Source organism: Cynocephalus volans, chromosome X (genome assembly GCF_027409185.1).
Source record: "Cynocephalus volans isolate mCynVol1 chromosome X, mCynVol1.pri, whole genome shotgun sequence".
NCBI lineage: Eukaryota > Metazoa > Chordata > Mammalia > Dermoptera > Cynocephalidae > Cynocephalus > Cynocephalus volans.
This window is the reverse complement of record NC_084478.1, coordinates 150,183,119-150,195,076: the sequence shown is the minus strand read 5'-3', so window position 1 is coordinate 150,195,076 and position 11,958 is coordinate 150,183,119.

Genomic DNA, 11,958 nt, shown 5'->3' with positions numbered 1-11,958 from the left:
TCCCTTGTCAGATGTATAGTTTGCAAATATTTTATCCTATTTTGTAGGTTGTCTTTTTGCCCTGTTGATTATTTCCTTTGTTGTGCAGAAGCTTTTCAGTCTGATATAATCCCATTTATTTTTTCTTTGTTGTTACTTGTGCTTTTGGGGTCTTATTCATAAGGTCTTTGCCCAGTCCTACTTCCTGAAGTGTTTCCCCTATGTTTTCCTTTAGTAGCTTTATAGTTTCAGATCTTACACTTAAGTCTTTAATCCACGTTGAGATGATTTGGGTACATGGTGAGAGGTGCAGGTTTAGTTTCATTCTTCTGCATATGGATGTTGAGTAAATGTTTTTTGGCTTGCTACAAGCCTTTGGGTTATTTCTATAGTTCTGAATATTTTGATTATGACCATTTTTGCCAGTATTCTTCTTTATATTTTGGAGGAGAGAATTTTTGGTGTTTGTTAATCTGCCATTTTCACTGCCACCACACTCGTCATGTTTTGTTGAAAACTTGACATTTTAAATGATAATATATTGTAGCAACTCTGGATACTGATCTTCCGTGGATTTCTTGTTGTTGTTGTTGCTTGCTTGTTTATTTGTTTAGTGACTTGGCTGGACTATTTTATTGAAGCTCCTTTTCCTCCAGCATGAAGCCCCTGATGCTGTTCCTTTGAGGACACAGATTTGAACATGTACAGTTACCTGGGATGAAAATGGTTTTAGATGGGCTCTCTTTGTCTTTTTTTGTATTCACAGCTGTTAGGCTCACTAATTGCCAGCTGATTGCTCTACTGGTTCTGACAATGTCGCGGACTATAAATTGCTCTACAAGCTGATCCATTTAATATTGGGCCCTTATGCAGAGTTACTTTTTAGGGCATGTCTTTGAGATTTGTCCTGAGCTTAGGAAGGATCTTCTTAACTGTCTTTTTCCGTGGTTCTGTCTGGTAAACCCAGCCTTAGGTAATCATTAATCTACTTTTTATTTCTATAGATTTGTTTGTTCTGGACTTTTCATACAAATAGAATCATACCATATGCTGTACTTTGTGTCTAGCTTCTTTCATATAGCATATTGTTTTCAAGGTTTATCTGTGTTGCAGCATGTATTTCATTTCTTTTTATCACTGAATCATGTTCTATTGTATGGGTATATCACCTTTCCTAATCCACCCATCAGTTGATGTACATATAGGTTGTTTCGACATTTTTACTATTATGATTAATGCTACTGTAATTATTATACAATTTGTTGTATAGACATATGCTTCATTTGTCCAGGTGTATACCTAAGAGTGGAATTTCTGGGTCATATGGTAACTATGTTTAATTGTTTGGGAAACTATCAGACTGCTTTCCAAAGTGGCTGTACCATTTTATATTCCTACAAGCAATGTATGAGGGTTCTATTTCTCCACATCCTCACCAAAACTTTATAATGTCTGTCTTTTTTACTTTAACCATTCTAGTGTGGATGAAGAGAGATTTCTTTGGTTTCAATTAGCATTTACTAAGCCTGATGTTAGATGTAGGTTTTCTTTAGATGCTCTTTATCAAGTTGGTGAAGTCCCTTTTTATTTATAGTTTACTGAGGGTTTTTTTTAAATCATGAATGAATGTTGTGTTTTGCCAAATGCATTTTCTACTTCTGTTGATATTAAAGCGGGGGAAAAACTTTCCTCTGTCCTCTTATGTTCTGTGCTTGGGTCCTGTGAATTAAACTGAAAAAAAAAGACAAATTAACAGGAAAAAATGTTTATGATTTTTTTTATTTATGTTAATATTTTTAATTTTTACATGCATGGGGGCTTCACAGAAAAGAAGTGAAAAACCCAAAGAGGTGGTTAGACACAGAGGTCTATACTTCCATTTTAACAAAGGGTGATTAATTGTGGAGAAGTACTAGACAAGGGAAAATGGGTTTTGGACTCCTACGGGTGGTATATTGTGGGAAGATGACTAAGATATGTATGGCTGATAAAGGTTATTTGTTTTGTAGCTTTGTTTGCAGATTCATCTTGGTGTCATCTCTGGTGATTAAGAGAGGTTCCCCACTTCTTTATAAATGGAAATTTTCCTTACAAAGAGAAATTTATTCCCTCCTTTTAGGTATATAGAAGAAGGGCAGAGAACTCCTCCATGTCTACTGTTTCTCAATTGCCTTCAGCTCAAAATAATTCTTATACTGAAGTAGTGTATTTTGGGGTGGCATATTCTGATCCCCTTTAATATGATCATGAGATTTTCTTTTTCTCCTTTAGACTGCTAATATTGTGAATTATATTGGTTGATTGCAAAATATTGAACCAGTTTAACATTCCCAGGATAAACTCAACGTTATTGTGGTGTATTTTCCTGAAGCTTTAGCTGAGATCTGAAGAAAGAGAAGAGGTTAATTAGGGACACCAAATGTAGGCTAGGTAAGTTTTGGTGCAAAGGGGGGAAAGAATAGGCAATGAAGGAGTCAGAGAATGAAGAATTGCATGAGTGATGCCCTTGAGAAGGTGAGATGGCTTGGGATCTGGTGTGCAAGTGAGGGATAGGACCGGAGATATTCATCTATGTGAACAGGTGGTAAGTCTGTATATTCTGTTGTTAGCTCCCCTATGAATTTATCTACCCGGTATCGGTGCACAGAAAAGCAGAATCTTGTGTTTGATCAGAGTTGCATTTTTGTCAATGGACTATGTCCAAGAAAGAGAAGGGCAAGTAGTTGAGATGTTCATTAACCAGGTGATTATAATGATTGACATGGAATTCCAACCCTGTAAGGAGAGGGAAGAGGACACTATAGATCTGAAGGATAGAATAAATGTGTTGGAATCAATATAAGGGAATTTGCTGTGGAACTGAAAGAGTATTAGGATCAGGGTACTAAAGCAAATCAGCTTAAAAGCTAGGTATGCTCAGTAAGTGGGGTGCATGAAATTTTTTATACTGTTCCTGATTTTTTTTTTTTTTTTCTGGTCGTTCTCTCAATTTCCTGAGATATTTGTTTTAAAATCTATTTATTTGGGCCGAGCCCGTGGCGCACTTGGGAGAGTGCGGCGCTGGGAGCGCGGCGACGCTCCCTCCGCGGGTTCGGATCCTATATAGGAATGGCCGGTGCACTCACTGGCTGAGTGCCGGTCATGAAAAAGACAAAAAAAAAAAAAAATCTATTTTCTTGTAAATTTGTATATTTCTACTCGTTGTGCTCTCAACATCTGTGTATTCTAAAGATATGATATTATTAGGTTCATACACATATTAAAATAAATTATGTTTATAATTTCCTCATTCAATTAGCCATTACTTATTTCTCTTGCCTTCAGCCCAGGCCTCAGCTGTTTGGAATTTTTACCTGATGGTGTGACACAGACTTTAATTTCTGAGAGATCTGAGTCACCTATGGTACTGTCTATTTTTCTATTGCTGTAGTTTTCCATTACCTTTTAGTATTGGCCATGGAATCACCAAGGAGAACCCAAGAAAATCCCAAGTCGATTACAAATATAGTTCTCCCTTATCACTTCTTTTGTGATGTAGCAGCATCTTAATTCCCCTTCATAATCAGGATAAATCACCCCAGCCAGTAATATAATTCCCTATATGGCTACTGTTTCAATGGGATGAGGTACCCAAAATGGCCTTGTGGCAGTCTCATCTTCCAATTCAGTGGAATCACTCATATGATCCCTTGTGGAAGCATTTGTTCCTCCTTGGGAACCAAGACTTGTATGAGTTGGCTGTTAGGTGTCCTAGTGAGAGAAGCAGCTCCCACTTCTACCCCTTGATCCCTGGACATATGTATTATACTAATGGGGGAGACAGCACCATATAATGGTCTTTGATTTAAAGTATATACTGCATCCTGTTAAATAGAACCACATCCTTTCAGGGTGCTGTCACCCATGTGGTGCCATAACTGGATTTCCAGTAAGCCTATTCACCTTTCAATTGGGTCAGCCAATTTTAGATTATGGCTTACATGGTAAGACCAGTTAATTTCTTGGGCATGAGCCCATTTCTGCATTTCCTTTGCCATGAAATTAATTCTACGATCAGAAACAATGCTGTGGGGAATGCCATAATATTATTTGTTATTCACAATATTTGGCATTCTGTGAATACACAGATGGTGATGCTGGCATAAGCATTATGGGTAGGGCAGGCAGATCTATCACCAGAATATGTGTCTATTACAGTGAGAAAAAATTCCTGCCTCCTCCCTGAGGTCTGAATGGTTTTAGTCCCCTTCAAATTCATGTTAAATTCCTAACCCCTAAAGTGATGTTACTAGGACATAGGGCCTTTTGGAAGTGATTAGATTGTGAGAGAGAATCCCTCTTAAATAAGACCAAAGAGAAATTGCTTGCCTCTTCCACCATGTGAGGACCCAATAAGAAGGTACCATCCATGAACCAGGAAACAGGACCTCATCAGACACCAAATCTGCTGGCATCTAGATCTTGGAATTCCCAGCCTCCAGAGCTGTGAGAAATAAATTTCTGTTGTATATAAGCGACCCAGTTTATGGTATTTTGTTATAGCAGCCTGAATGAACTAAGAAACCCCTTCACATGGAAGAGGTCCAATGTAATTATCTTGCAACCAGGTTGCAGGCAGACTTCCTGGGGAATGTTGACATATCTGAGGCTTAATATTGGTCACTGCTATTTGGCAGGTTAGGACTCGACCATTAATGGTAGTCAGACAGCCTTCATTATGGAAATTTCATGTTTCTGTGCCCATACACATCCTTGCCTGGCCACCATGGACACTTTGCACATGGGACCATTGGGCAAGAAGTGGGACAAATAGGCAATTAGACTGGCTGTCATGCACAAAACATATCCCCACACAAAAAGGGTAGTATTATAGATTACTTGGATGATGGGATAACAGAACACACTCAGATATGATACATGGTCCATCTAAAATCCAAAACATTAAAAACGCCCACAAAACACTGAGCTTTTTTTCCCAGTGGTATAACAAGTACAGAAGACACATGCAGAAGTGCATAAAAGGTAACAGGTATATCCAAACTCCTACAGTACATTGACATACAAGAGAAGAACTGAAACTTAGGATGTATAGCTATACACACCAACATGGGTAAATTCCACAGTTGTCAAGTGGAAAAAACAAGTAGCACAGAAGTATTTACAAATGGTAACAAAAACATGACAATCTGTACAATATTGGTACATGAAGCTCTACAACCTAAATATTATCTTTTCTCTTGTGTGCCAGTGGAATGTAGGAGAGAGGCTATTACTGGTCTCCACTCTGAGTTTTTCTCCTTCATACTCAACCTGCTGCTTCTCCAGCCTCAACTCTTCACCTTTGCACCAGCTCCCAGCCTCTGATTGATTACCATGGCAGGTTTGCAGTAACCAGCAAGGAGTGTCCACGCTCCTCTATCCTACAGCCACACCTGCACACTCTGAGTCTGGTGGCTGTACTTGGCAATGCTGAATCACAGCAGGGAAAGAAAGGGAAACAGGAGCAGAGAGGAGAGTGACAAGAACACAGGGAGGTTAAAATTGCTCTACAGAGTAAAGATCTGGAAGAGATCTGGTTGAGGGGAGAGAGAGAAACAGCCCCTCGGATGCAGGTGGAAGAGGAGAGACAGGGCGGGGGTTAGAGAAATACTCTACAGGTCCAGGATACAGAAAACTGGGGAGGAGGGGAGGGGAGGAAGGGAGATTTATTTTGCATGTCACTTTAGAGGACAAGAGTACTGCTTGGAACTTGTGACTGCTTCAATTCTTTCACCTTATTTTAACTTGGTGTTACTCACAATGTAGGCTTGCCAGGGTCTCCACTGCTCCGACCTCTCAGCTCTCCCTCCCCTCCCCTCAGCTTTAGCTCTCACTCTTCAGTGCCCAATTTCCTAAATAATGCCCATTCTCAGTTATTCGGAGCGAATATCTGACTTGCTCAGCACATTTCTTCGGGGATAGAGCTTTTTGAATGAGTCATCTCGCAAGTCTTGTTGGCATATGCTCTGGTTTCACTTTGGTTAAATGAATTCTCTTCAATTGGCTGTGCCCTGAACAGGTTTGTTTCACACGGCAAAAATAAGGTGACTTGCAACTCCACTTCTTTGCAGACAATGAACAGATCAATCACCTATAGATGGCTCTGTGCGCATGACATGCACAATATTAAGAGTCATCCCAAATCCCCAACCCAGCTCTTGGTCTGCTCTTAAACAAAGTATTTTCACTGGGGCAAGCAGTTAGGTTTCAGAGGGGAGCACAATGAATTCTCTGCAAAATGGCTAAGGAGAAGAGGTGTTGGTCCTTGAAAGGCCAAGCACTACATAACTATGCCTTCACACTGTTTTTTCGGATGAATGGTGGAGCTATCTGAAGTGCAGCATGATCTCACCACCTCCCCTGTGTCTGAGAGCTCCTACACAGAATGCTGGGAAGAACCGAATCCCCTGTCCAGTGTAACCCAAGAAGGGCTATGTCAGCAAACACACATCAAACTGAAAAGAACAAAAATACAGATTTTATTTTAATGGCTCAAACTTGGGAGGAGTTTGTTGTTCTAATTATTTTTTCTATCATTGTTATTTCTTTTTCAAAATTCTGGGCAGGCATAAGCATGTAAGTCACATGACATTTTTGTCAAAGGCACAATCCACCGTGGTGGTGCCTATGAAAGCATCCACACCCACTTTGACAGATCCACATCATTTCTCATCCTCCCCAGTTGTCTATCAAGTATATAAATCAGCAAATTATTGGTGGTCCTTTTGCGTTTTGAGCTTTGGCTTGGCTTCTTATTGATTTTCACTGTGGGTTCACTGGGACGAGTTTCATTGTCTTCTTTATCCATGACTGGTCGACTCCACACACAGCCTCAGAAAGACAGCACAACTGAGAAGACCTGAAGAAGACGATGAAATTCAGACAATCAAGTGGACCTATGAGCCTCTTCCTTACTGCCACCTCCCTCCTTCCCACCCACCCCCCACACCACACACACACAGACACAGACACACACACACACACACACACGCTACCAGCTGTAGTCATAAGGTACTGTTTGGGGGCATCATATGATCTGAAATACCAACGTTCTCTCTTTCACTCTGTCATATACATGGGTCTATGTCTGGAATCTCTATTCTGTTCCATTGACACATTTTTGGTTCCTGTTTCAATTACCAAATGTATAGTTCCTCACCAATTTTTATGGACTGACTAACTGACAAACTAACTGATGGGCCCTTCAACACTGATGAAGCTGGAGGACATTACGTTTAGAGAAATAAGCCAGGCACAGAAAGACAAATACTGCATGATCTCACTCATATGTAGAATCTAAAAATGTTGACCTCGTAGAATTAGATGGTAGAATGGTGTTTACCAGGTGGGACATGGGGAGAGTTCATTCAATTGATAAGTTCTGGTGTCCCATTACACAGTAGGGTGACTACAGCTAATAATAATGTATTGCATATTTCAAGATGCTAGAAGAGAAATTTTTGAATGCTATCACCACAAAGAAATGATGTTTAAAGTGATTGATATGCTAATTACCCTGAATTGATCATTATAAAATATATGCAATGTATTGAAACATCACACTGTACCCTATACACATGTACAAATTTTGTGTGTCAATTATAAATATAAAACTTAAAGAAGAAATATATTTTTAAATTCTAAAGTGGTACCTAGTTTCTGTTTCCAGTGCCCATCCTACTGAGTTTCCATCCTGGAATCGTCATCTGAGTGGTTCAAAGATTGTGCTCAATTCTAATACTTGGCCATGGTTCAGCCCCAAAAGCCTTGTGTGCTATTTTATTTGAATCTGACACAGTGCCAAGGCCTGGGGCAGGTGCCCATTGTTTTCTCAATTTTTGACTCCCAGGAGAGATTGATGAACTTTCCCAAGGTTACACAGAGCTGGGGTTGAACCTGAGAAACTGTGTTTCTAAAGCCTGTGCTCCTACACACTTCTCTACACAGTGTCTGTATCACAGTTTGAGCGAATGACTATCCCACACTTCCCCCACCCCATTACCAAGCAGGGTTGAAGTTGATCAGGTAGATTAATTTGGTGATGGCACAAAAAGGTGTTATATTATATTGGCCTATCAGGTTTTACTTACCAGACAACACAGATTTCTTCTGAAGATGTGGAAGAGAAGGTAAGAAGTGACAGGGAAATTTTTCTCTCTCAGTTTTACTGTCTTTTCCTGAGTCTCAGGGTCTGACTGGTTAAAACCAAGAGGAATCATGATGACTCATAATGGTCTTAGAATCTTGTAAGATCCGACCACTGGTCACCATCACCTAGGTTACTTCTGGCTCAGGGCTGAATACGGTTAGTGAAAGTTGCCAAAAAAGGAAGTAGATACTATGAATGGGTACCATCTGCATGTTTGTTCCCTGGATAGAACACTCAGTTATCTTGGACTCAGGGCTTTTTCCTGGCTCATGCAAAATCTTTGTTACCTTCCAAGTGTCTGATCTAGAACAACTATGTTGTTAACTTTGAAGTGAGGCCCTTGTGGGTGTCATCTATAGGTAGGACATGGATGTTGACAGGCTGTCAGGGGGCTAATTATGAGGTCAGGGCTTTGTATTTTCTTATGGTGCTGAGGAACTAGAATGACTGTTATGAAGGGATGTGAATTTCCCCTCACCGGCAGCCCTAATCTGTCTCACATAACGACTGGAGAAATTCAGGCACAGATGCCTGTAAGAGGGACCTAGGGCACACTCTCCCTTTCTTGAGTGACAGGCAAAGCTCAGTCATCCCAATTTCCTTCTACTCTATATACAGCCATGTTTGGACATGCTGACATCTATGCTTGGTGTCTAAAACAAATTGGAGAGGGATGAAAACTTATTAGTGTAGAGTATTTTATTAATAAATATAAGTGGAAAATTGTCTTTCTCTTAAGGGATTGCCTTCCTAGAATATGAAGGCAATCACCTAGAAAGTAGGCCAGGAAGGGTTGGTTGATACGTTAAACATATAGAAAATTTCAATACCTGCTGGTTACTGGAGTATATAACAAATAAAATATCCTATTTGCATTGTTCACAAACTTTATGAAATATCTACAATTATAATTAAGAAAAATACACAGATACTTTTCATAAGCTTCCAGTCTGGACACTAAAGTAATATTTAAAAACATTTTTTTCCTGGATAGTCTTTGAAATGGCATCAATTCTCCTCTAAATCAATGTATAAATTTAGTGAAATTCCAGTCATAAATCACAACAGAATTTTGAGTGTGTATGTGCAACTGGATGACCAGATTATAAAATTATCTTGAAGAGAAAATATGAAAAATTTTCCAAATAGGGGAGCTGGATTTCATAAGGGATATCAAAACTTACTCCATAGGATTAGCGATTGAAATAGGAGTTGATACATATGTCAATGGACCAAAATAGAGATTCTAGAAATATACTCACGTATAGGTGGGAATCAGAGAATCAATATAGCTGTTATTTCAAATCAGATGCTGCCTCGAGGCAGTGTCTTATGACTATGTGTGTGTGTGTTAGGGAGATGGAAGTGCAGAGGTTCCTCTGTGGCCACGTGGCATTTCTCCTTCAGGTAATTCTGGATTCCTTCCATCTTTACAGGCTTTCTATACTGTGCTGTCTTCGTAAAGCCATCTGTGTAGTCAAGCAATCATGATTAAAGGACACACAAGTCAGTCCCAGCACATCCACAGCAAGCATCAGGAGGAAAGCAGACAAACAGTTAAGCCCAACCTGACCTCTAAAATCATGCTGAGTGTTCTACTCGGTAGGCAACTGGGGAGGCACAGAAGTGGTGTGGATCTGACACGGTGGCTGTGGACGCTGACGCAAGCACCACTAGTGTGGAGTTGGCCTTTGCCAAACACCATGTGCCTTACCAACCTCTGTCCCTTGAGGATTAAAAAAATTCCAGGAAGATGTGTGGATCAACAAACTCTTCCCCTGATGAAACCATTAAACTCGAAGCTTTGTTCATTTCTTTTGGTTTGACGTGGTGTTTCTTCACATTGTCTCTATCCATTTGACCCATCTCCATGAGAGGGTGTTTATTGACACTGTAGAGTCTGGGGGATTTGGAGACAGGAGGGGCCCTGTTTAGAGAAGCTGGAAGTTCTGCTGAGTGCAAATGCCCTACCCCTCTAAATTACTAGGGGCATGGGGCTTCAAGGAGGCCTCTGGGGGGTTTTGTCTCCCCTGAAGTTTGTGGGAGACTGTAGGAAGAATTCAGAATCATCAATAAATTTAAACTGAGAGTGGCTGGGAGTGGAACAGAGGTCTTTCAAGAGCTCTGCATAGAAGCCATTTATCAATGAACTGCAGGGGTTCAAGGCCCAGTGATAGTGTCTCCAAAACAGCCATGAAGGCACCCACCAAAGGAGAGAAAAGTCAGGTTTCAATAGCTGCTAAACTCCATGCCAATAAGGGAGCCCTTTCCTAGACCTGACCTCTTTCCCTCCTCGTGGTCAGAACTGAGAGACAAGTAGTTGCAAATGGGGAGAGGGCAGATGCTGGCTAAGTACAAAGGCAGGATCGCACCTCTACTCCCCCTCCCTGCTGCAGGGTTCAGTCCAGCCAAGCCTGAGCTGGGGGAAGTGAGAAGCTCTGACATGAAAAGACTAGAGTTGTGATTATCATCATAGACAGGACATCCTGAATCGCTGACTTTGTGGAATACTAAGGTCACCAAGACTTTTCATTATTTGATAGTGACTCAGGGATGGATAATGGGGAGCTGAGAAGAAAGAACCCAGCAGAATGGACGTGGGTCAGGCATTGGGAGGGATTGTGGAACAAAATTATTTGGCTTTGGCCTCTGCTTGTTCTATGTAACAGTCACACAGACATGGCAATGGCGAAGCCCAAATTCAGAGTAGTGCTTACTTCAGAGACAAATGGAGTCCTTTCATTTGAAGTTGCATTTCCTCTTTTTTTTTTTTTTAACTTCTCAATATACATAGGAATTCCTGATACCGTTACCTATACAGTTCTGCTTTTAAAGCTAAAAAACAAAACAAAACAAACAAACAAACAAACAAAAAACAGAGAGATAAATCTCTAAGAAGTTTTATTTGGGAATAGGGCATTGCAATGGGAATTCCCATGTCCCAGTAAACTATGAGCATATCCAGGAAAGTAAAGGAAGACAAAGGTGTTTAAAGGCAAAAGAGAGGGCCGAGCCCGTGGCGCACTCGGTAGAGTGCTGCGCTGGGAGCACGGCGACGCTCCCGCCTCGGGTTCGGATCCTATATAGGAATGACCGGTGCACTCACTGGCTGAGTGCCAGTCACGAAAAAACGACAAAAAAAAAAAAAAAAAAAAAAGGCAAAAGAGAAAAGTACATGTCCTTTGTTTTGAAACAGACAGCATTGGGTATGGGGGCTCATCACAGGAGTGCATTGATGAAGACAGTGTCAGGCAAATGTTCTCATACATCTGGCTAGATGTCGTTGTGATTCACATAGCAGTTTGCAGTTTGAAAAGTCTTTGGCAAAAGTTTGTGCCACAAGCCTATGTGCATAAGAGACTTTGTAATGGTTCTAATCATAGGTTTGTGTACATAAGGGCCCTCCCTTCTCAGCCTCCCAGCTTTATTTTTTCAGTTTGACACACGTGACTCCACTTTAATTATGACAACTTTCACATTGTATTCCTAATATACTTCATCCATTGAGAGAAAGAGAAAAGGAGATCATGAGGCAAGCAGAACTGCCCAGGAGAATGGGAAAGAGCTTATCTTTCAAGTGCTGGTGGAAAAGAACTTTGAGAATTTTCCCCTCGGCCAAACGTTCAAGTGTGAGGGTAAATGAAATGCATTTGTAACATACAAGGTGTCCAAGGGTGGGTTCAGTGGAAGCACACCCTGAGACAAACCTATGTGCAACAAGGGCTTATCTGAGAGGGAATCCCAGGTAGCCCTGGCAGGGCTGTGGGGAAGTGAGACTTAGAAGGAAGCCA